At 44.4% G+C, this 25467-nt stretch overlaps 1 long non-coding RNA gene across 2 annotated transcripts in view; it reads left to right on the top strand.

The window, feature by feature from the left end:
* LOC309360375 overlaps positions 1-25467 on the top strand; it is a 62579-nt gene that overhangs the window by 31609 nt on the left and 5503 nt on the right. The window contains exon 3 of one of the 2 annotated variants that reach the window (XR_014164067.1): positions 4131-4142. The exons of the other annotated variant lie outside the window; for it this stretch is intronic. This is a non-coding gene — a long non-coding RNA (uncharacterized lncRNA). Of the gene's footprint in view, positions 1-4130; positions 4143-25467 lie in introns of those variants that run through there. 2 annotated transcript variants of the gene reach the window in all.

Genomic DNA, 25467 nt, shown 5'->3' with positions numbered 1-25467 from the left:
TCGAATGCAGGAGCTTCTCAAAGTTCCCTCTTCACAGCTATCGCTACATACAAGCAATATATTCTCCGGCAATGGAAACCAGCTGGTCACAGGACCAGAGTGGAATGTGGCCTTTTTTCTTGAGAGCTGAACATGAGGAGATGCTTCTATCTCTTTGGCAAAGTGACCACAAAGCAGAAGACTTTCGAGCATGCAGCCTCTCGCATGGGCGCCACACTTCTCCAGGCCTTGCCACATTCCTCGGGTCTCTTGAGGTTGGCTTGAGAGAAGGAGTCTGCATTTGCATCATACCAATTCCTCACATTCCATGTGAGCAAAGTCTCAGATACATGTCCTCTAAGATCTTTACAAACTGGCACAGATCCCAGAAGCTTCCATTAAAATAAACCTTTTGAATCATCAGGTCTTCTCTTTGTATTGTAATTGTACTGTGTTTTCACATTATGATTGAATCGGAACATGTCAGGACAAGCTCATGTAAGATAGGGAAGGATGAATCAGTGTTTTTTTCCTGGTGCATGCCAGTTTCACATGTGTTCAGTCAAGTGTCTGTTTCATCCACTTTCCTGCATATTAAACGACAACAACAACAATGCACATAAAAAATTGCATATAGGGAGTGTGCCAGGGGAGGAAGAGAGCAAGGATCAGGTTAGCTGGTATCCCACAGGGATGCAGGTGGCGCTGTGGGTTAAACCACAGAGCCTAGGGCTTGCTGATCAGAAGGTCAGTGGTTCGAATCCCCGTGAGGGTCCCAGCTCCTGCCAACCTTCTTAAGAAGGTATTTATGGCCAAATGACTATGTTGTTGTTGTTTAGTCGTTTAGTCATGTCCGACTCTTCGTGACCCCATGGACCAGAGCACGCCAGGCACTCCTGTCTTCCACTGCCTCAATGTGACTTCCATCTTCCAGCCACTCCCATGCATCTTCACTTTGCAGAAAGTCCCATGTGCTTGTCGTCTTTTAATCACCAGCCCTTCTTTCTTGACCACGCTATGAGAGAGTTTCTGTGGACTAATACTTCACAGCACTTTAATTTTAGTAAGCTCAGGGAAAAGGTTATTGGCACATCTATGTGCGGCTGAGTCTGCTGTGGGTTGTATGTTAAGGAAACGTCATAGTCAGAAAAACAAAAAACAGTGCTTTACATTCTTGGAGGCTGACATAAACTCTGGGAGGCCGCTGCTCTCTGGTGAGTCAGTGGTCACAGAACAATCGTACGAGCCCTGAGACCCAATCGTAAGATCCCTCTTGCCCAGTCACATGGGACGTCAGCATCATCCCAGCCATTCTAATTCATATATCATTATTCCTTAAGGACGCTGCAACCCATTTGCTTCTTAAACTGGGACCCTGGGTGGATGGGTGGGTTAAGAGAGCAGGAAAGGTCTGAGTCAATTCTCACCTAGCCATTTCCACTCTGCAGGAATGATTGTTTTTTCAAATCCCAGTGTCTGCCAGCTAACCCACATTTTATCATAAGTACAGGTTCCACTGGTTTCAAGGCAGGCAACTTCACTGTATTCTTCACTTTCTGGTGTCCTGCAAAAGCATTTCTGTTAAGACAAGCCTACCCGGGTGTTTGGAAAACTGACACATCTTTTAATCTGCTTTTTAGCCTATTGTTCTTTGAACTCTCCAGAAGTCTTACATTAAGGTTGTTAGTTTCCCATACTGATGATTTTATTGTTACAGCTTTTTATGTAAACCACTTGGAGGGCTTTAAAAATAAAAATAAAAATGAGGTGTGTAATTTTATGAAACAGAGCCAATGATAGGCGGAGCTTGAGACAAAAGTGACCTGCATTAACTAATGCAGTATAAAGACTGCTCTGCTTCACTTTTCATCACCCTGAAAAAACTACAGTCCCCAGTATTTTATAATAATAATAATAATAATAATAATAATAATAATAATAATAATAATTATTTATACCCCGCCCTCCCCGGCCAGAGCCAGGCTCAGGGCGGCTAATGCCAGTAAAATTACAGTAAAATCATAATAGGGGAAAAAACCAATTTAAAATACAGGCTAAAATGCAATTTAAATGCAGCCTCATTTTAAACGTAGCCCATAGATCAAAACCATAAGGGGAGGGAAACATAAGGGTCAGACTGAGTCCAAACCAAAGGCCAGGCAGAACAGCTCTGTCTTGCAGGCCCTGCGGAAAGATGTCAAGTCCCACAGGGCCCTAGTCTCTTGTGACAGAGCGTTCCGCCAAGTCGGGGCCAGTACTGAAAAGGTCCTGGCCCTAGTTGAGACCAATCTAACAACCTTGCGACCTGGGACCTCCAAAATGTTGTCATTTGTGGACCTTAAGGTCCTCCACGGGGCATACCAGGAGAGGTGGTCCCGTAGGTTTGTGGGTCCTAGGCCACATAGGGCTTTAAAGGTCAAAACCAGCACCTTAAACCTGACCCTGTACTCCACCGGGAGCCAGTGCAGCTGGCAAAGCACTGGATGAATGTGATCCCACGGCAAGGGCCCTGTAAGGAGCCTCACCGTGGCATTCTGCACCCGGTGGAGTTTCTGGGTCAGCTTCAATGGCAGCCCTGTGTAGACCGAATTACAATAATCAAGCCTGGAGGTGACCATCACACAGATCACTGTGGCCAGATCAGGGTGGGAAAGGTAAGGGACCAACTGCTTAATATGGCGGAGGTGGGAAAATGCCACCTTTGCTGTGGCTGCAACCTGTGCCTCCATGGAAAGGGAGGTGTCAAAGGTTATACCAAAACTCTTGAGGATGGTGCTGGTACTAACTGAGCCCCCGCAAGAGATGGGAGTTGGCCCTCCAACCCTATGTTCCTAGTGTAAGGCAGTCCCCTGCTCAAATCTGGGGATGTTAGGGGCTGAACCTGGAACCTTTGGCACACAAAGTGTGTGCTCTGCCATGAGCTGTGGTCTTTGCCAAGAGAATACATCATAATTTCAGTTTCTCACCCACAGAAACCATTCAAAGTCATAACGCCCAATCAGTTGTCTGCCAAAAAAGATAAGCACGGAAACTAAGATGCCTTGTGTGCATTATGTCACCAGGCTTTTCCTGGTTAGATTAAAGTTGTTTATTTCTCAGGTGTTGTGATGGCCTGGGACAGTGGCGTAGCGTGGGGGGTGCAGGGGGGGCCGGCCGCACCGGGCGCAACATCTGGGGGTTAGGGAAATCCACGGGTTAGGGGGCGCAAATCCGTGGGTTAGGGGGCGCAAATTACTTGCCTTGCCCCGGGTGCTGATAACCCACTCTACGCCACTGGCCTGGGATTCAGACTCAGAGGCTGAACCTGAGGAATCCCAGCCTGCACAGGATTCCCCGCCTCCAGAACCAGCTGAGTCGGGGCTGGGGCCTGAGCCCGAAGGGTCCTCACCTGTGCTGGATCCTCAGGTGCAGGCACCAGCTGAGTCTGCTCTGGCCCCTGAGGTGATGGAGGACCCATTGCCTGCAGGTGCTCCACTCTCAGCCCCGTCAGAGGAAGCTGAGGTTGCCTCTGGGTCCAGTAACCCTCCAGCCTCTCCTGAGCTGCAGAAGCTCAGGGCAGAGAGGCGGAGGGAACTAAGTTCCCGCAGGAAGAGTGCTCGCCTCCAGGCCAGGAAGGTGAGTCACCTGTGGACTGGGGCCGCCCTATGCCTCGGAGCAGATAAAAGCCAGCCAGCCCCAGTCCCAAGTTGTGGGAGCAACTTCGTCGGTAGCCAGTTCCTGCCTGCACCCTGTCCTGACCTCACCCGACTCCCTGCCTTGGACCCAGCTTCAGCTTTGATGGACTGCCTCCACACTGCTCCCTCGACCTCAGACTGGACTTGGACCTCACCTCACTGAAACCCATGAGACCAGCACAGGTGTGAGTGGGGAAGTCATATTCCAACATTCTTGATGCATCCTTTTGTCATGTGCTCTTCCTAACAGGAAAGCTGCTCAAAGCACCTCCCTGGTCACTTCTTCCCACCCCTCCCTGAACAGATGAATTCTGAGTTGTCATTTGCAACTAGGGTCACCAGTCAGTGCCCTTCCTCCCTGTTGAATCTGTGCTGCTTAAGGTCCTACTCTCTTCCACCTAAGGTGTGTAGCATGAACAGCAACAGAGCAAGAAAAGTTCTGCTAATTCTCCTGCAACTCATATTGATAAAGGTAAGGTAAAGGTAAAGGACCCCGTGTGCTGGTCCCGGGGGGAAGGTACCGTTATCGTAGTCAGAGTTCACAAGATGAGAGGCGAGGTCCGAAACAGGGAGCCGGGCGGGGAACAGGAACGCTGGAAGGTCAGAAGCAGGAGGCCAGGCAGGGAACAGGAACACTGGAAGGTCCGAAGCTGGGAGCCGGGTGGGAACAGGAACGCTGGAAGGTCAGGAGCAGGAGGCCGGGCAGGGAACAGGAACGCTGGAAGGTCAGGAGCAGGAGGCCGGGCAGGGAACAAGAACACTGGAAGGTCTGAAGCCAACAACGACGTTGCTCCTGCAACCTGGGACCGGGCTGACTGACCTTTATCTTCTTCTAAGGCCAGGGGCGGTCCCGGCCCCCAGGAGCCCCGCCTCCTCTGCCCTTAAGGCGAGCACTCCTCCTGGGAGCAACCAGTTCCCTTCGCTTCTCTGCCCTAAGCCTCTGCAGTTCAGGAGAGGCTGAAGGGTTACTGGGCCCCGGAGGAGGCTCACCTGTAGACACTGAGTCCTCAAGCACCTCTGGGGCCAGAATGGTTTCACCTGGCGCCTGCTCCTGAGGATCTGACACAGGTGCAGGCTCCTCAGAATCTAGGCCTTGCCCCAGTTCAGCCGGCCCTGGAGGCGGGGACTCCTGTGCAGGCTGGGATTCCTCTGGTTCAGCCTGTGAATCGGAATCCCAGGCCATCACCCCCCGGATGGTGAAGTCCAGTCAAAGGGGACTATGGGGTTGCAGCGCTCATCTCACTTTCAGGCCGAGGGAGCTGGCGTTTGTCCACAGACAGCTTTCCGGGTCATGTAGCCAGTAGGACTAAACCGCTTCTGGCGCAATGGAACACCGTGACGGAAAACAGAGTGCATGGAAATGCCATTTACCTCCCCGCCGGAGCGGTACCTATTTATCTACTTGTACTGGTGTGCTTTCGATCTGCTAGGTTGGCAGAAGCTGGGACAGAACAATGGGAGCTCACCCGATCATGGGGATTTGAACCGCCGACCTTCTGATCGGCAAGCCCTAGGCTCTGTGGTTTAGACCACAGTACCACCTGCGTTTTACCTTCTCTTGATACCCACTAGGGCATTGCAGTCTGTGAAGAGCTCATTTGCAAGTTGCGGAGATCTCAGAAGCATGCTCTGCAGCACCTCGCACCAGGGCTTTTGGTGTGACTGCTCCTGTTCTGTGGAGTAGCATTCCTATCAAGATAAGAGTCACCCATTGTCTGCACTTTCAGGAAACCACTGCTGTGTGTGTCAACCTTACATTGTCTTGAAATTTATATGCTGTTATCTTCTCTGTTGTTTTTAACTGCTTTTCAGCTGTTTTTATTGTATCTTGTAGATCACCTTGAAATGTGTGTGTGGAAGGTGATTTATTAATTAATTTGTTACTATTATTATTATTATTATTATTATTATTATTATTATTATTATTATTATTTATTTCCTGGTAGCCTTCTGGATAGGCTCTGTGAGGTGGGTACGACATTATGAGGGAATTTCTGTAAGTTGTGCTGGGAGGCTACCACTTGGCCCCATGACATTTGTGCTATGAGGAACCTGCAGAATTATTATTTATTCTTTTTTTCAAATTGCACTTGCTTGCAATATGTGCAATATTGCAATATTGCAATAACAATATGTGATGTATGGAAGTGAGAGCTGGACCATGAAGAAGGCTGATCATGGAAGAATTGATGCTTTTGAATTATGGTGCTGGAGGAGACTCTTGAGAGTCCCATGGACTGCAAGAAGATCAAACCTATCCATTCTTAAGGAAATCAGCCCTGAGTGCTCACTGGAAGGACAGGTCCTGAAGGTGAGACTCCAAGACTTTGGCCACCTCATGAGAAGAGAAGACTCCCTGGAATAGACCCTGAAGTTGGGAAAGATGGAGGGCACAAGGAGAAGGGGACGACAGAGGACGAGATGGTTGGACAGTGTTGTCAAAGCTACCAGCATGAGTTTGACCAAACTGAGGGAGGCAGTGGAAGACAGGAGTGCCTGGCATGCTCTGGTCCATGGGGTCACGAAGAGTCGGACACGACTAAACGACTAAACAACATCATCTATCTATCATCTATCTATCTATCATCTATCTATCTATCATCTATCTATCTATCTATCATCTATCTATCTATCTATCATCTATCTATCATCTATCTATCTATCTATCATCTATCTATCTTTCTATCTATCTATCATCTATCTATCTTTCTATCATCTATCTATCATCTATCTATTATCTATCAATTATCTATCTATATCTATCTATCTATCTATATCTATCTATCTATCTATCATCTATCTATCATCTATCTATCATCTATCATCTATCTATCTATCATCTATCTATCATCTATCTATCATCTATCTATCATCTATCTATCTATCTATCATCTATCATCTATCATCTATATCTATCTATCTATCATCTATCTATCTATCTATCTATATCTATCTATCTATCTATCTATCTATCTATCATCTATCTATCTATCTATCTATCTATCTATCTATCTATCTATCATCTATCTATCATCTATCTATCATCTATCTATCATCTATCATCTATCTATCATCTATCTATCATCTATCTATCATCTATCTATCATCTATCTATCATCTATCTATCATCTATCTATCATCTATCTATCTATCTATCTATCTATCTATCTATCATCTATATCTATCTATCTATCATCTATCTATATCTATCTATATCTATCTATATCTATCTATCTATCTATCTATCATCTATCTATCTAATCTATCTATACACACATACACAATTAAGTGACTTAACAACTAAACAAAATACAAAACCAGTTAAAAACCAGGTAAAAGAAAAGGAAGAAAATCAGTTAAAAACCAGTTAAAATCAGTTAAAAACCAGGTAAAAGAAAAGGAAGAAAACAATGTACAAAACATTTCCTAAAGTGCTCATCCAACAACACAATGAAAAGGACCAGAATCTACCCCATCCCACTAAAAGATGAGCTCTACAGTAGAGGCTGAAATCACACACAGGTATGATCTCAAAGATTCAAAAGCCTGGGTACATAAAATGGTCTCAGAGCCTCTGCAGTTGCCCTTTTGTGCTCATGATACTATTGCAGGGAATTCATATGCAGTCCCATTTTCAGTAGTTTGGGGCTGGTCAGACTGCTTCATTTCCAATACAATAGCAGGGTTGTTGTTGTTGTTTTAAACATTGGAAACAATTAAGGATAAGGAAATTATAGATATGTACCATATAAGAAAATACAAAAGAGCCAGCGGAGGGAAGTCAAGAGAACTGAGTAATCCCAAAATATGGATTTAATAAGGTGTGAAAATGTTTGATCTTCTATTTTCTATTTTTATTTTAACTGTATTTGTTTTTTATGGTTTATGTGATGATAATGTTTAAATCTGCAAAGTATTTTTTTTTATAAAAACAAAACAAAAAAGTTATCTTCTGTGCCATGAAAATACAGTGGTACCTCGGGTTACAGACGCTTCAGGTTACATACGCTTCAGGTTACAGACTCCGCTAACCCAGAAATAATGCTTCAGGTTAAGAACTTTGCTTCAGGATAAGAACAGAAATCGTGCTCCGGCGGCACGGCAGCAGCAGGAGGCCCCATTAGCTAAAGTGGTGCTTCAGGTTAAGAACAGTTTCATGTTAAGAACAGACCTCCGGAACGAATTAAATACTTAACCCGAGGTACCACTGTAAATAAAAACAGTATTAAAAATAAATAAATAAATAAGCCAGTTTGAATTAAACAAAAGCTGAAAAATAAAAAGAAGGTGTGTCTTCCTGCAAACATACGACTTATGGACTCATTTAGCTCCTAGTTACCTTGCACAGCCTTTCCAGACAGAGAACATATCATGAACCTGTTTCCTTATGTAGAGGCAAATATTTGCCATGAGTTCCTATTTCCTGATTAAGCTCTTCTTCTGTCTTGTTTAGGTGGCAAGTGCACAGGGTTCTCACATGGAGACAAAAGGCACTGCCGTTACGAAGGGACTTTTTTTGTGTGACATATTGAATTAAGGCGACCTCGATAAACATGTTTGCTTTGCTGGGTGTCACTACTACACAACCTGGTTGCTGGAGTTTTTCAAACATGAACTCACGATGTGTATCACCTAAGGCTGGAGGTCAGTGGAATGACAACAATGTGAAGAATATTTCATTATGTATCAGGTGTGGGGATCCTTTAGCCCTCTGTGTGTTGCTACAACTTCAGCCAACCCTGGTCACTGGTCATATTTGAGAGGTCAGATGGGATTTGTAGTTTAGCAAACATCTGGAGGGCCAAAGGTTCTTCACACCTGCTGTATATTATTTGAACATCTCCAGGTGGAGGTAATTTGGAAACAGCTACTGTCTGGCCGAGGGACATGGGTGGCGCTGTGGGTTAAACCACAGAGCCTAGGACTTGCTGATCAGAAGGTCGGCGGTTCAAATCCCCACGACGGGGTGAGCTCCCGTTGCTCGGTCCCTGCTCTGCCAACCTAGCAGTTCGAAAGCACGTCAAAGTGCAAGTAGATAAATAGGTATCACTCCGGCGGGAAGGCAAACAGCATTTCCATGTGCTGCTCTGGTTCACCAGAAGTGGCTTTGTCATGCTGACCACATGACCCGGAAACTGTACGCCGGCTCCCTCGGCCAGTAAAGTGAGATGAGTGCCACAACCCCAGAATCGTCTGCGACTGAACCTAATGGTCAGGGGTCCCTTTAACCTTACTGTCTGGCCACAACTCCATGCCTTGGCCATAATATCAGGAGTTGACAATCTTGTCACATGACAATCTATGGAGCAGGGCTGGTGCCAGGGACAAAATTAGAAGAGCAATGCCCCTGTGACTCTGGACACATAGAAACAACAGAGCATGTGCTTCTGCAGTCATTGTATTACAGAGACTTTTGTACTAGCTTCATCTTACCATCACTGCATAAGTACTCAGGGTGCACAGGACAATTCTATACCTTCTTGTTGCTTTCAGATACCAACCCTACTACAACATACGACCTTGCCAGATTCTGCACAACAGCGCTCAAAATTTGTCGGGCGATGACCTGTGCCACAAACTAGATTTAATGAGCACTCATATCAGAGTGCTCTGTAGACTGATAGTTATAGTCAGTGCCGGGTTTACATATAAGCTAAGCAAGCTATAGCTTAGGGCCCCACTCTCTTGGGGACCCCCAAAAAATGTAAAGAAGAAAAACAACACTGGATGTACATTTCCAAAATAAAAGATAAGAAACAAATACATAAAACCTACATCCAGCAACAGTGTTTTTTGTTGTGCAGGCTCACTATGATGGAAGTCATGGGCCCCACCTGCTAGCCTGCTCCCTCAAATATCCCTGGTTTGCCCCTTTCTATATATAGGGTGCCTTCATTCTGCATGGACTGGTTGCATGGCAACATGTGCAAATGGATTGAGATACCCAGGAAGTCCATAAATTACCGTACAGCATATATTCAACACAAAAAAGTGACAATTTGTTGTTCACAAAGGACAGCTGGACATATAAAGGGCCCCATTACCTTCAGTAGCTTAGGGCCTCATTAAATCTAAATCCAGCCCTGGCTATAGTCTTATATATACTAACCTCTTATGTTCTGCCACTCCTGTCTAATGTTCCTAACCCTTCCCAGGCATGGCCAAACTTGGCCCTCCAGATGTTTTGGGACTACAGTTCCCAATATCCCTGACCATTGGTCCTGTTAGCTAGGGATGATGGGAGTTGTAGTCCCAAAACATCTGGAGGGCCAAGTTTGGCCATGCCTGTTTAGACTTTCCTTGCTTCCTTTAGATTTTTATAGACTTTTGATTCTTCTTAGTTTTTCAAATCGTTTTTCAGATTTTAAATGACTGTATGCTGGTCTAAGATTTTATTTTATTTGAATAAGAAGAAGGCAGCTGTCAGGGGTTCACTGCTGACCCCCAAAACCTGGTCCTGCTTCACCCCCGCACTGCTGCTCACTATTCACATGCCTCTCTGAAACATGAAAGTAGCAGGGGCAGACTCAGGGCTGCGTGAGTGGTTCCTCCGCATTGAGTGCCAAGCCTAGGGGACTTGCGGGGCGCCACAACTTTTGAAGTAGTAAGCTGAACAGAATGAGAGTTGAGAGGCTGGGGTGGGGGCAAATTTTGACCTCCTACAGAGCACCATGGAGGGACGCAGGTGGCACTGTGGGTTAAACCACAGAGCCTAGGACTTGCCGATCAGAAGGTCGGCGGTTCAAATCCCTGCGACGGGGTGAGCTCCCATTGCTCGGTCCCTGCTCCTGCCAACCTAGCAGTTCGAAAGCACATCAAAGTGCAAGTAGATAAATAGGTATCACTCCAGCGGGAAGGTAAACGGCGTTTCCGTGTGCTGCTCTGGTTCGCCAGAAGCGGCTTAGTCATGCTGGCCACATGACCCGGAAGCTGTACGCCGGCTCCCTCGGCTAATAAAGCGAGATGAGCGCTGCAACCCCAGAGTTGTCCGCGACTGGACCTAATGGTCAGGGGTCCCTTTACCTAATTACCAGGATGCAAAAAAACCCCCAACCCACTTCATTCAAAACAGTAATTGTCCTTGGCTTTGCATAGTGTCTTCTTCTCTCCCCCCTGTTCTAAAATACAAAGATATCATCCACCGATGAAAGTCCCTTTTATGGTAAAAAATATAGCCGGTACATCTGACACAGATGTTCAGTTTGAAGCCTATTTGGTGTTAGATGCTATCTGGAAGGCCAAATTATTTCCTCTTTAATCTCTAGCAAACAAATGGGCTAGAACGTAATGCACTTTGCATCCTGGACATTCCACCACACCCACATAGGCATGGAGGGAAAGAGAGCTGGCCAGCTGGCCTGCTAGTCTCATTGCCGCTGTCTATCATGCTTCCTTTTCTCCTGCAGCCGTTTGGTTATTCCCAGTATATGGCATCTAAGCATGATTTATTTTAATTTTAATTTTTAAAGGAAATCTGTAGCATGTGTCGAAATGAAAAGAATTTCCAAAATCCACAGTTAACTTACAGTTCACTGCTGTGTTCTATACAGTGGTACCTCGGGTTACATACGCTTCAGGTTACATACGCTTTAGGTTACAGACTCCGCTAACCCAGAAATAGTGCTTCAGGTTAAGAACTTTGCTTCAGGATAAGAACAGAAATCGTGCAGCAGCAGCGCAGCAGCAGCAGGAGGCCCCATTAGCTAAAGTGGAGCTTCAGGTTAAGAACAGTTTCAGGTTAAGAACGGACCTCCGGAACGAGTTAAGTACTTAACCCGAGGTACCACTGTACTGGCTTTTGGGTTGACATGTTACTGCCCAGTCACACTAAAACCCTGAATTTCTCAATTATGTTCTCTGAGAAACAACTGCTTCTTTGCCAAAGAGTTCAAAATGAACTCGGGAACCGTTCTCAGTTTTCAAAATCGAGAGAGAAAAGCTGGAGGGCATGTCCATCTTGGAACATGCTTAAGTAAATGCAGGAATTCACCTATACAGTACCAGGCTTCCTCAACCTTAGCCCTCCAGATGTTTTGAGACTACAATTCCCATCATCCCTGACCACTGGTCCTGCTAGCTAGGGATCATGGGAGTTGTGGGCCAAAAACATCTGGAGGGCTAAGTTTGAGGAAGCCTGCCCTAAACATACATTTTAGGTTAGTGACCTCTCTCTGCCCTGTGTTTTGTCTGATATCTGTTAAGGCCTTCTGTCATATTTTTGAATAGTTTTCTTACATTTGTGTCAGAACTGTAAGGCATGTTATATAACTAAGGCTGGGATTTTGATTTTCTCATCAAAAATGCGAAGAAGTAAAATTGCTTTTGAAATGCGTTTGGGGTACGAAGCATCAATTACAATGGAATGGCTATTGTCAACGCGAAATACTGTCAGGAATGCAGCCCAATAGAGCAACCCTGTTTGCAGATTTTTTAAAAGATAGCTTTATTCCTTTGGAATGGAATGTATCATTTCCTCAACACTTGCATACCTTATCAGACTATTACATTCTGAACCAAGGCTATATATTATTTAGTCTGTTGTTGTTCCTCATTTCAAAGAGGAGAAGCACCACATCATTCTTGATCCATTTATGGGTATACACAAAGCTGTTCTGGATTTGGCCATTGTAACGGACATAGCCAGCAGGATAGGTGTGATGCTGATGTAGAGAGATCTCAGTTGGGGATAGGAGATGAAATGAAGACCTTAAAGAGAGCTGAGTCTATCTTACCCATTTTTCCTGTTCGGGTACTTGGGGTAACACCAGAGGGTTGAGGGGGGGGGTTGCTGTGGTCCATAAAACTTCTACCTTACTCACCAGGAGACCTCTCTATCTGGGGTCTGGTCCTGAGAGCCTGCAAATGGCGTCAGGCCAAAGAGTCAGACTGGGGATATTGCTCATCCTCTGACCACCCCATAGCTGTCAACTTTTCCCTTTTCAAAAGGGAAATTCCCTTATTCCGAATAGGATTCCTCGCAAGAAAAAGGAAAAAGTTGACAGCTTTGGACCACCCTGTTGCCAGAGGCCTCTTTGACTGAGCTGGCAAAGGCCATCTCTGGTATGATGCCTGCCGGCAAAGTGGGGCCCTTGCAAACAGGCCCTGGTGCATTTGCTCCCAAAGGAGTTTTAGGCAAAGCTTCATCCCCTATATCTGTACTGCACACTTTGGAGGCAGGCTGGCTTTTTAAGGGATGAGTTTGATGCACAGATTTCCATACCACTAGGCACAGCCTGCCGGGCACCTGAAGGAGAGTCTCCACCCCCATTGTCCATCGCGGACCCTGAGGTCCAGATCTGAGGGTCTTCTGGCAGTTCCCTCATTGCGAGATGTGAGGTTACAGGGATCCAGGCAGAGGGCCTTCTCGGTGGTGGCACCCTCCCTGTGGAACGCCCTCCCATCAGACGTCAAAGAAATAAACAACTACCTGACTTTTAGAAGACATCTGAAGGCAACTTAGGGAAGTTTTTAATGTTTGATGTTTTATTGTGTTTTATATTATATTTAATATTCTGTTGGGAGCCACCCAGAGCGGCTGGGGAGACCCAGCAGATGGGTGAGGTATGAAGAAGAAGAAGAAGAAGAAGAAGAAGAAGAAGAAGAAGAAGAAGAAGAAGAAGAAGCTGATTCTATACCCTCCAACATTCCTCTGATGAAATTAGTGGCATTCTGTTCTGCATCAGTATCACTGCTAGTTAGTTGTATTTATTGATTTGGGGTTTTCTTTCCCCTCAGGCTTCCATAAATCCAAAGATTTTTGTGCTTGGAATTATGCTGTTTTTTGTATTTCCTTGAATAACTTTTGTACTTGACCAGGAGAGAGTGCTCAAGCACTGATACCGCCGTAGAATAGAATGTGCCTGTTTTCACCTGAGCAATGTTGGAGGGGGCTGAGTCTCCTTCCTTAGAGGTTCTTAAGCAGAGCTTGGGTGGCCATCTGTCATGGGTGCTTTAGCTGAATTTCTTGCACTGCAAGGGGTTGGACTAAATAACTCCGAGGATCCCTTCCAATTCTATGATTCTGAATGAATGAATGAATGAAATCTTTGTTGCTAAAAGCTGTAAGCCGTCACAGCTGGCCCCAATGCACAGAATGCAAATTATTGGTTTTAAACTGAACAGCAACAACAGCAAAACAGACATACAAAAATGCAAAATCGCACCTGCATAAGTTAAGAACTCCACATTTCACACTCCCCATTATAATACTTGTCTTGATGCCCAGCTCTCAACTTACTTGCAGCCAAGGCAAATTTTGAAACCTGTGCAGTAAGAAATACATTATTTATAGAAGTTTAATGAAGTTTTGGCCTAATTTCAATTCCATATAACGTTGTCAGAGTCTTTATTCCTTCGTTATGATCCCTGGGGGCTGGGGCTGTCACCGCCTGGTCACACAATAAATATGTTATCTATAGAATAATTACGATTCTAAAATTCTATGTGCCTGATTACATTTCTGCTGCTGAAACCATTTGAAAAGTGTGTAAGACCTTTAAAAACTCAGTTTTGAAAAGTTATTGTTTCAAGTAGGATCTTCACATAACTCAACAAAAAAGATAAGCTCATTCTTGCACATGGTCATCTTAAAAAAAGATGGTACTTTACATGCTCTTAAAAATCTAGATACATTCCAGATCTCTCTTAATCAGCTCAGAATGATGAAATTCGAAGTGTCCTTTCCATACCTCAGCTGTGCCAGTTAAAACATTGCTGCTCTTTGGGGTGGGGTTAGAAATCTGACGAATGTATAATTCAGGCACCCCTTCCTCATTCTTCGTCCACTCTGCTTATGACTTCTTATTCTTAACTGAAAACAAAGTATCTGATTTCACAATGAAGAGGAAATTAAATAACAGGGTGCTTTTAAAAAATGTGCTTAAGACCTGGACTTAAGAAACAGCTGGTGGTTTTAATGCAGGGGTTTCGATTCATAAAGAACCAGGCCTGTTTTGAAACAATCAATATGTCAAAAAACCAGACCCTCCAAGTGCCCCTATTTTCCAGGGACAGCGTCACATTTACAGAAGCCGTCCCAGTTTCTGATTTGATCTCAGAGTGTCCTGCTTTTCCTTAGGACGTCCCTATGTTTACCAGAGAAATGTTGGAGGGTATGAAGTTATTCGACCCCCCCAAGCCAAGGAGATATGTAACTATACAAACTTTAGAAGACATCTTGAAGGCAGCCCTGCATAGAGAAGTTTTTTTGGGAGGGCGGTTCTTTTAGTTTTTTACTTTTTATATATGTTGGAAGCTGCCTAGAGTGGCTGTGGTAACCCAGTCAGGTGGGCAGGGAATAATAATAACATTTTGTGAATCTACATTTGGCCTCATTGAGGGGCACCATTTCAATATGAGTAGGAAAATGAGAGTACCCCTGAACATTTTTAAATACAGTGGTACCTCGCAAGACGAATGCCACGCAAGACGAAAAACGCGCAAGACGAAAGGGATTTTCGTTTTTTGCGTTGCTTCATAAGACGAAAACGTCTTGCGAGTTTGCTTCCTTTTTCTTAAAGCCGTTAATACCCAGCGAATCCGCGCTCCGCAAGACGAAAAAATCGCAAGGCGACACAACTCGCAGAACGAATTAATTTTGTCTTGCGAGGCACCACTGTAAAATAATATGTCCTTATTTTTGTCATACACTCCTTAGATTTAACATGACCTGGAAGCTGTACGCCAGTTCCCTCTGCCAATAAAGCGAGATGAGCGCCGCAACCCCAAAGTCGGCCACAACTGGACCTAATGGTCAGGGGCCCCTTTACCTTTACCTTAGATTTAAAGCACATAACTTCCCCCAAAGAATTCTGGGAAGTGTAGTTTACCCCTCAATACTGGTCTCGGAGGTGCTGGGAAGAGCCTGACCTCACCAACTTCCCATGCTGTTCCTAAACAAGATTTCTCTGGGGTTTTTAGCCCCAGAGTCTGTTCCGAACACTCAGGCTGTCCTGAGCTGTACATTACATTGCAGGTTCAGGTTCCTATATGCTTGTGTGTTTTGTCGCTGACAACTGCCTTGCACACAGAAAAAACATAATGGAAAGGACAATGCTAGGTCCTACCCTTCTCCTAAGACACTGGTTTTGAATATGCAGAGGGCTCTGCTTCTTTCTGGCAGCATTCCTGCATGCTGCTTTCCCAGGTGCAACTCAAAAAGTACAGGGCACAATAACCCTTTCCCTGGTCATGATGCCAAATGTTAAAATTGGTCCTAACATGTTGAACAATTAAGTCCTGTCACTCAAAGCAGGCTGGGTTCTAAGCCTAGGTGAGCTTTATTTTATGATTACAGCAAGCCCTGTTAAGCAGTCATTGTTCTGCTGGAATAAAGTGTTTTCATAGTGCCACTGCGATCCGTCAGGGTGACTCAAACCCAAGCCACAGGGGTGGGGAAAGCCTTTCAGTCCAACGACCCTGAAAATCATCACGGGTAACCTCCAAGTGAGGCCAAAGCAGAAAGGTAGAAACAGACTTAGTAAATTTACCTTATCTATCTATTGTATAATTAGCAGACAAGTGCTTCCTATAAATACCCCCATGACTCTGCTCCATGCAGTGGGCAGAGGGCTAGACTTAGAATCATAGAACTGTAGAGTCAAAAGGGACTCCGAAGATCATCTTGTCCAATTGCTGCAAGGCAGGAATCTCAAATGAAGCATCCATGACAGACGGCCATCCAAGCTCTGCTTAAAAACCTCCAAGGAAGAAAAAACACAACCTCCCCCGGGAGTAGAATGCAGTTTCAGTTGTAGATACAGTGGTACCTCGGGTTAAGTACTTAATTCGTTCCGGAGGTCTGTTCTTAACCTGAAACTGTTCTTAACCTGAAGTACCACTTAGGCTAATGGGGCCTCCTGCTGCCACCGCGCTGCTAGAGCACGATTTCTATTCTCATCCTGAAGCAAAGTTCTTAAGCTGAGGTACTATCTCTGGGTTAGCGGAGTCTGTAACCTGAAGCGTCTGTAACCTGAAGCGTATGTAACCCAAGGTATCACTGTACAGTCATACCTCAGGTTGAAGTTGCTTTAGGTTGAGCGCATTCAGGTTGCGCTCCGTGGCTACCTAGAAGTAACGGAATGCATTACTTTCGGGTTTCTCCACTCGCGCATGAGCAGACGGTCAAAATGATGTCACACGCATGCATGGAAGCGGTGAATCGCGACCCGCGCATGCACAGACACGGGTTGCGTTCGCTTCAGGATGCAAACAGGACTCCAGGACGGACCCCGTTCATACCCAGAGGTACCACTGTACAGTTTCCTTACAGCAAATAGACAATGTTCTGGCCAAGGGTGAAGATCGACAGCAAACTTGCCTTAAACAAATATTCAATATTCGAGAACCAAGGTACCACTGTACTGCATACACCAGCAGGACTTGCCACCAGGTAGGACAATTAACTTTTTTTTTTACTAAGACCCCTAGATCCTTTTCGCTTGTACTACTGGCAAGCCAGGTGTCTCCACATCTTATATTGATGTAGCTGGATATTCCTAACTAAGTACAGAACCCGACACTTGCCCCTATTGAAATTCAGGTCTTAGTTTGGGCCCAGTTCTCCAATTAAGGTTTCCTTGAATCCTGAGTCTGTCTTCTGCTGCATTAGCTACCCCTCCCAGTTTGCCATCATCTGCAAATCAGATGAGCATCCCCTCAGTTCCTTCATCCAAGTCATTTATAAAGATGCTGAACAACAGCGGACCTGGGACAGAACCTTGCGGCTCTCCCACTTGGACCAAAGCTAGTCGCCACTGGCTTAACCTCTCAGGATTTCAGGATGATAAAATAGGATGGCCTTATGTTATCCTGAGCTCCCTGGAGAAAACCTGGACTATAAATGTGATTAAAGTTTGGTTGCTATCAGAAAATGTTGGTGGGATGAGAGGCTCATGTCACAAGATCTTATTAAACTGGGCCAGTTCAAGCTACTTCATATATCTGTGTTTATGGAGAAGACGATCTAAATCAGAGGTTCGGTTTCTTTAAAACAACAATCCCTTTGCCAAACTACGTCATAAAGGAGCATGATCACCTCACGGTCTTTAGATAATATTGAAAAATATGATTATAAACCCTGAGTCCACCCACAACGGGCTGTTCTAGGCCTGGCTGCTACATTGTCGAGTGAACTCGTTGGTTTAGTTCTAAACCACAAAAATGCAGGCAGACTTGTATGCTGCACCCTTGGCTGGTCCAAAAGGGCATGTCCCACCTTAAAAAAAATGATAAGACTGCATCTCCTATTGTATTCAGAATAAATGGAAGAAAAACAACCACCTGGAGCATAGCTACATTATCCGCAAATTATTTATGGCTTGCCTGTCTAGGTAGATAAAAGGCCTGCAATTCCTTGGGGGCAAAGAAAAAGTGAAGAAGGTACTAGTAGGTGCAGAATTTTACCTCCCGAGAAGCCTAGTTTTTGTTCTTTTAAAAAGCCATCTCCAGCTCTTATAGCTGAAGTCTGAGAATAAAGGTTCCTGGGCCTGGGGCCTGATCCTATTCCCAGAGTCCGATCTCATCACATACCTGCACAGACACAACTACGGGAAAGTTCTGTCCAGAGCAAGGATGGCTAAGACTTCACGTCGTCTATCACTATTTTCTTGAGGGTTTTCATAATGATTGCTTATACTCTACCACTGCATTTCAATTTATAGATTAGGATCTCTTATTTCTTTCGCTTGGGAGTGTGAATGTAATAGAATCAAATAAGTGCACCTGTGATTTTATGCTGCACTGTAATAGTTACTTTGCATTAAAATAATCTTGATATATTATAATTGAATTTTTTTCAAAAGGAGCAATTGTGGGAGAGTGTTCCTAGGCAAAGGAAAAGTCAAGCACATGTTGAGAGCAGCATGCAATTGTCTCTATCCAAAATATCTCAGGGAAACATGTGTTAGGAGCTCATCTGTGGAGTGGACACACATAAGGATTCCCATTTAAATATGTCACAGAATCGTAAAACCATCCTGTGATATTGTCTCGATTGTAGCCAACTTAAAAGAAACTATTTGGAAAAACCTTGTGGGTTTTCATCAGAGAGCAAAACATCTGCGGTACCTTCCTTCTAAGAAGTCCTATAACAGAAAGAGGTTTTGAAATTACTCATTCTTTTTGATGTAGATACAGTGGAGGGTGGGGGGAGGGACGTCTGTGGTTCAGCCTTCTAGGAAATCTTACTGCTGGGGGTGGGGGGAGATTTCAGGTCCCTCCCTGGCCTTCTATGTGTACTTTATTAGTCCGTTGAACGGTAACAGAGTAAGGCACTAGAAAGACATGCAACTTCACTTTGTCCACTGAATAACAGTACTGTAGACCTCTAAATCAAATTCACACACACACACCAAGTTGAATTTCATCTTTTACATGGAATCTGCCTTGGCTGCGCTGAATGCCAGACATAAAACCTTTTCCATCTGTATTCAATAAAGTTGTGGCCTGTTTTGACCCCAAACCAGTCTCATTGGTTTCTTCTTATTTGGGTTGGGGTATGGGCGTATAGTTAAAGCTATGGTTTTCCCAGTACTGATGTATGGAAGTGAGAGCTGGACCATAAAGAAGGCTGATCGCCGAAGAATGGATGCTTTTGAATTATGGTGCTGGAGGAGACTCTTGAGAGTCCCATGGACTGAAAGAAGTTCAAACCTCTCCATTCTTAAGGAAATCAGCCCTGAGTGCTCACTGGAAGGATCCTGAAGCTGAGGCTCCAATATTTTGGCCACCTCATGAGAAGAGAAGACTCCCTGGAAAAGACCCTGATGTTGGGAAAGATGGAGGGCGCAAGGAGAAGGGGACGACAGAGGACGAGATGGCAGGACAGTGTTATTGAAGCTACCAGCATGAATTTGACTAAACTGCGGGAGGCAGTGGAAGACAGGAGTGCCTGGTGTAGTCTGGTCCATGGGATCACGAAGAGGTGGACAAGACTAAACAACTAAACAACAAATAGGAAGCCCGATGCCTGGTCCTGCAAGCTCGCTCACCCTTTTCATGTGGCAACATTGCAGCATGGAAAAGGCTTCACTGGGCCCCCGATGTGGGAAATCAAACTGGCTGTGCCCTTCCTTATTGGCAGAGGGGGCATAAGCCTCTCCACCTATTAGGAACTGTATCCTAGCCTGCACCTGGTTTTGGCAAATGAGGCTGCAGGCTGGGACTTGGGCTGTGCCAGGGGGTGGAACTGATGGAGCTGATGGTGGGCTTCCCTTGAATCCGCCCCTTGCCCATTTAAGCAGCCAGCACCTGGGACACAGCCTCTTTGTTCTTTTGCCAGGTTTTTCCCCTGCCCACCCAGCCTTGGTTTAAGCCATGGGTAGGCAAACTAAGGCCTGGGGGCCAGATCTAGCCCAATTGCCTCCTAAATCCGGCCCGCGGACGGTCCGGGAATCAGTGTGTTTTTACATGAGTAGAATGTGTGCTTTTATTTAAAATGCATCTCTGGGTTATTTGTGGGGCCTCCAAACACTGGGGCATCCCTTTAAAGGAATCCAGGTGGAGTGGCCATGTCTGCGTGCCCTGGGAGGGGGGAGGGCAGGGCCAAATGCACTCCCCCAGATGGCAGTCCCTGCGGGGGTCACCTTATTGGACGTAAGTCTCAGGAACCCCTGCCTGGATTGACCGCACGTCACTTCCGGCGGGTGGGCTGGAAGTATTTAGATTTCCCCACGCCCAAGCCAAACCTCTTTCATCTGTATTCAATGAAGTTATGGCCTGTTTTGACCCAAAACCAGTCTCACTGGTCTCTAATTATTTGGGCTGAGGTATGGGAAGTCCGGTGCCTGGTCCTGCAATGCTTGCCTATCCAAAACAAAAAGGGGAATATGATACAAGATAGATCATTCTCCAGACAGAAACTGGAGCGTTCAAGGATCATGGCCAAAACTAGCAATAAATTCTATTCTAAAATTTCTCCTTGGGATACATAGGTCTTCAACTTTTCTCTATGGACACTCAGCGAACACATGACATGCCAGATAATCGGCGATCCTGATCTGGCTTACTTCCTCCTGCATTTGTTCTTGGTTAGAGTGAAAAAGAGACCGGGTAGGAAAGATTCTGATTCTTCTTGCAGCCTTTGACCTTACACTACCTATGAGTCACCATCTCAATGCAGTTTGCAGAACGAGGTCCGAAGGATTCTATATCCAAAGTTTGAGGGTTATCTCCAAGGGTAAGTAAATGATGTAATAGAAATGTTGCTAATGGGACCTCTCGCTGCCACCATGCAATTTCTGTTCTCATCCTGAAGCAAAGTTCTTAACCCAAGGTACTATTTCTGGGTTAGCGGAGTCTGTAACCTGAAGCGTCTGTAACCTGAAACATCTGTAACCCGAGGTACCACTGCATGTGCATTTGTGAATCAAAAATATTCACCCTAAATTGAATTGAAATACTTTATTGTCACTTGTACAACTTGTATACAGTGAGATAAATCAAGCACCCCTCACTCAGCTCTCTTAGTCCTAATTCCCCCTGTTTACTGATGCACACCCACCAAAACCGAAAGTCAGTTGCCCTGTTGTTTTCTTTTCATTCAGCAGCCTAACAGCCCATGGATACCCTGTTGGTGCGACTAATCATGCTTCTACATCTTCTGCCCGAGATCAAGAAAGTGCCAGCCAGAGTGTGAATCATCCCTGAGAATTTTCCTCACTTTCCTGAGGCAACGTTCTTCCGCTATTTCATCCAGCAGATTCACAGGACAGCCGATAATAATCTTGTGCTGTATTCACCACCCTCTGTAGGCACTTCCTATCAGATGATGTCAAACCAGTGTACCACACCGTGATGCAGTATGAAAGGACACTTTCTATTGTGGACCTGTAGAAGGAGATCATCAAATTGACAGGAGGCAACAATTTTTTTTTTTTTGAAGTTGTCAATTACTTGTAAACTTTTAGGTTTGCTTAAGAATGGAACTTCCATTCTGCTGTCTCATATCTTCCCACCTTTCTAAAAGCTTTCCCTGTCTAGTTTATAGTATGGATTTTGTGTTTGTCAGTTTTAATGTTTTATTAACCAGTTTCTCTGATTTGGTTATGCTGAGCCACTCCATTCTTCCTGTTTTGTGTGTGCTTAAGTGAAGATTTCCTGATTTGTGCTAGAAGTCATAGCTATTTAATAATGATGATGCAAAACGGATACATCCACCCACATACAGCATCTTGTGGTTAGAATTACTCTATTTGCCCTGAACGTTTGCATCCTGAAATCCCCTTTTTATCTTTATCTCTGTCACCAGAACTGTAACAGCTTGGCACACAGAATGGGGCATAAATGTGTTCGTTACACTGTGTGTGGTTCATAACCCATGTTGCTGTTCCAAAAAAATAAAGGAATGTGCCAATTAGCCCATTGCAAATTCTCTTTATTAACCTTCTCGAAGAAATTTATATATTTAAATAAACTGATATCCTGCCCTTCTCCCGATGGAGCTTGGGGCGGTAAGCACATCTATAAAAATACAATTAAAAAGAAAATAAAAACTTATTTAAAAACTGTAAAAGCATCTAAAATCAAACCACTTAAAACAGGCACCCCCAAACTCGGCCCTCCAGATGTCTTTGGACTACAACTCCCATCATCCCTAGCTAACAGGACGAATGGTCAGGGATGATGGGAATTGCAGTCCCAAAACATCTGGAGGTGAGAGTTTGGGGATGCCTGACCTAAAGTCCTGCTGGCCTGTAAGCAAGAAGAGCGCCGCACCCCATAGTCACCTTTGTTTGGTTTTTTTAATGCTTTATTAAATATATGAAAGAAAGTCTACAAAGAAAAAAACCAAAGGATAATGCAAATTACAAAAAAATAAATTGATTTCTTACAACACAACTTCTGTGATGACTTTCAATCACACCATCGAGGGCCCCAGGTTTCTTTATTGTAGCACACTTTTCGTTATCACTCCAAACTTGTCTCAGATTTTTATTTTTATAATGTTTTCTATATCTCTACAGGGGTCGTTCTAAGCCTGCCAGAGAATTCACATTTTTACAATGCTCTTTGAGATATTTTCTGTAAATGTTCCACTCTTTAATAAACATTCCCACCCACTCTCTATATTCATGCATTTGGCATTAAAGTGAAAGGGGGCTTGAGGGTGTGCAGCTGCATATAGATGATGATGATGATATTTCCATGCCTAGGACACGGATGGCACTGTGGTCTAAACCATGGAGTCTCTTGGGCTTGCCGATCAGAAGGTCAGCAGTTCAAATCCCCACGACGGGATGAGCTCCCATTGCTGTGTCCCAGCTCCTGCCAACCTGTTAGTTTGAAAGCACACCAGTGCAAGTAGATAAATACATACTGCTGCGGCGGGAAGGTAAATGGCAGTTCCGTGCGCTCTGGCATTCGTCACAGTTCTCCGTGTTTAGTCCTGCTGACTAAATGACCTGGAAAGCTGTCTGTGGACAATTGCCAGCTCCATTGGCCTGAAAACGAGATGAGCGCCGCAACACCATAGTCACCTTTGACTGGTCTTAACTGTCCAGGGGTCCTTTACCTTTACCATTTTTATAAAAAAATAAGTTTTTATTTCATTTTAATACACCACATACAAAAAGAAAATATGAAGATACCCAAAAATCCACCACCTTCTAACAATTAATAAAGAAGAAAAGGAAAATAAACACCACCAGCAAGACATTGAATATTATTCACAATACATTTAACATAAAAATGACTTTTTCCTACATAGCTGACTTCCTGTCTACTACTACTCATCCATTGCTCACTGCCATATTATAGCATATTTTGGCTTAATGTTATTAATTCTATCCTAGGCTTTCCATCAGATTTAAAACTCCTACTGAAGTTATTCAAATGCTGCTACAGACTTCAAACTGTCATTACTGTTTTTCAAATAAAATTTAAAGACTTCCCATTTTGTGGTAAATACTTCCTTTGATTTATTTTTTATTCTGATAGCTGGTCTAATTCTGCATATTCGGTCATTTTTTGAATCCACTCTGATCCAGAAGGGACTTTATCATTTTTCCAATTTGTTGCAATGAATATTTTTGCTGCAACCATAGCGTAGAGAAAAAGTTCTTTTGCTTTTTTAGGGATATCCGAATCTGTGATTCCTAGTAGGTAAGCTTCTGTTTTTTTGCTGAAAGGTATTTTAAACATTTTTTCCAATTCGGATTTTTTTTTTTTAAAAAAACATTGTTGCCTATGGCACAAAACATCTGTCTGGCCGTGTAGCCACCACTAATTCTTGTTTCGGCGCTCATTTCATTGCTTCTATATAAAGATTTTTATTCACTAGGTGGAAATGAAACTCTGCCAACCGAAAGGTTAGTTTCAGACATGAACTGGGGATCACAGACTCCAGCATCCTAGAGTGTTTGCTCATTTTACTGTATCTTATCCAAGGGCTGTTGTTTATTCAGTACAATTCAGGTAACTATGAAATTGTTTTATTGGTTTGCTTATCAGGCATAGGAATATCCCAGTGTTGTTCCAAACACATCATGTGATTCAGGATGAATCATCTGATGAAAGGTCAAGCAAATAAGCATCCCTGTTTTGGCATAACCTTAAACACACTGAAGTCCCGTTTCAATTACACTTAATCTTTTCAACATTGTGTTTTGACGCACCTGACTTCTAGATGAAATTAATATTTATTCATTTTGTATATCAGTTTAATACATTTGAAAATAATCCCAGTGCAGACTTGGAGGGTCCTTCAAAGATACAGATACCACAAATAAGGTCCAATCTGATACATGACAGAAATCTAGCTAGCTAAAAGCTGGACAAGTTAGATTTTCATATTCCCAGAGAGACTGGACATTTCAGCTGTGAGCCAAATGGGAAACAGGAGTCATAGAGAATAAAGATCCTTCCAGGGCTGCCTTCTGTCTTGGTCAGAGGAAAGGTGTAGCCAGCTCTAAAGTGTGGAGGAAGTTATGATGGAGGAGATGAGATAATAGAGCAGAATTGACTAACTGCGTATTTATATACCAAACTCCTAAGTAGGTGTATTGGTTCCTTGGGGGGGGGGGTCAAAAAGCCACAGTATCTTAAAAAGCAGAGACATCACCTTGCCGACATCCGTATAGTTCAAGCTATGGTTTTCCCAGTAGTGATGTATGGAAGTGAGAGCTGGACCATAAAGAAGGCTGATCGCCGAACAGTTGATGCTTTTGAATTATGGTGCTGGAGGAGACTCTTGAGAGTCCCATGGACTGCAAGAAGATCAAACCTATCCATTCTTAAGGAAATCAACCCTGAGGGCTCACTGGAAGGACAGATCCTGAAGCTGAGGCTCCAGTCCTTGGCCACCATATGAGAAGACATGACTCCCTGGAAAAGACCCTGATGTTGAGAAAGACTGAGGGCACAAGGAGAAGGGGACAAGATGGTTGGATAGTGTTCTCGAAGCTACCAGCATGAGTTTGACCAAACTGTGGGAGGCAGTGGAAGACAGGAGTGCCTGGTGTGCTCTGGTCCATGGGGTCACAAAGAGTCGGACACAACTAACTGACTAAACAACAACAACAACCTTCTCCAAAACGTTAAAGGTAAAGGGACCCCTGACCATTAGGTCCAGTCGTGGCAGACTCTGGGGTTGCAGCACTCATCTCGCTTTATTGGCCGAGGGAGCTGGCGTACAGCTTCTGAGTCATGTGGCCAGCATGACTAAGCTGCTTCTGGCGAACCAGAGCAGCACACAGAAACGCCATTTACCTTCCCGCCAGAGCGGTACCTATTTATCTACTTGCACTTTGACGTGCTTTCAAACTGCTAGGTTGGCAGGAGCAGGGACCGAGCAATGGGAGCACATCCCTTTGCGGGG

This window comes from Podarcis melisellensis (genome assembly GCF_964234715.1).
Source record: "Podarcis melisellensis genome assembly, chromosome: 17".
Classification (NCBI taxonomy): Eukaryota; Metazoa; Chordata; class Lepidosauria; order Squamata; family Lacertidae; genus Podarcis; species Podarcis melisellensis.
This window is presented reverse-complemented; position numbering and strand designations above follow the sequence as displayed.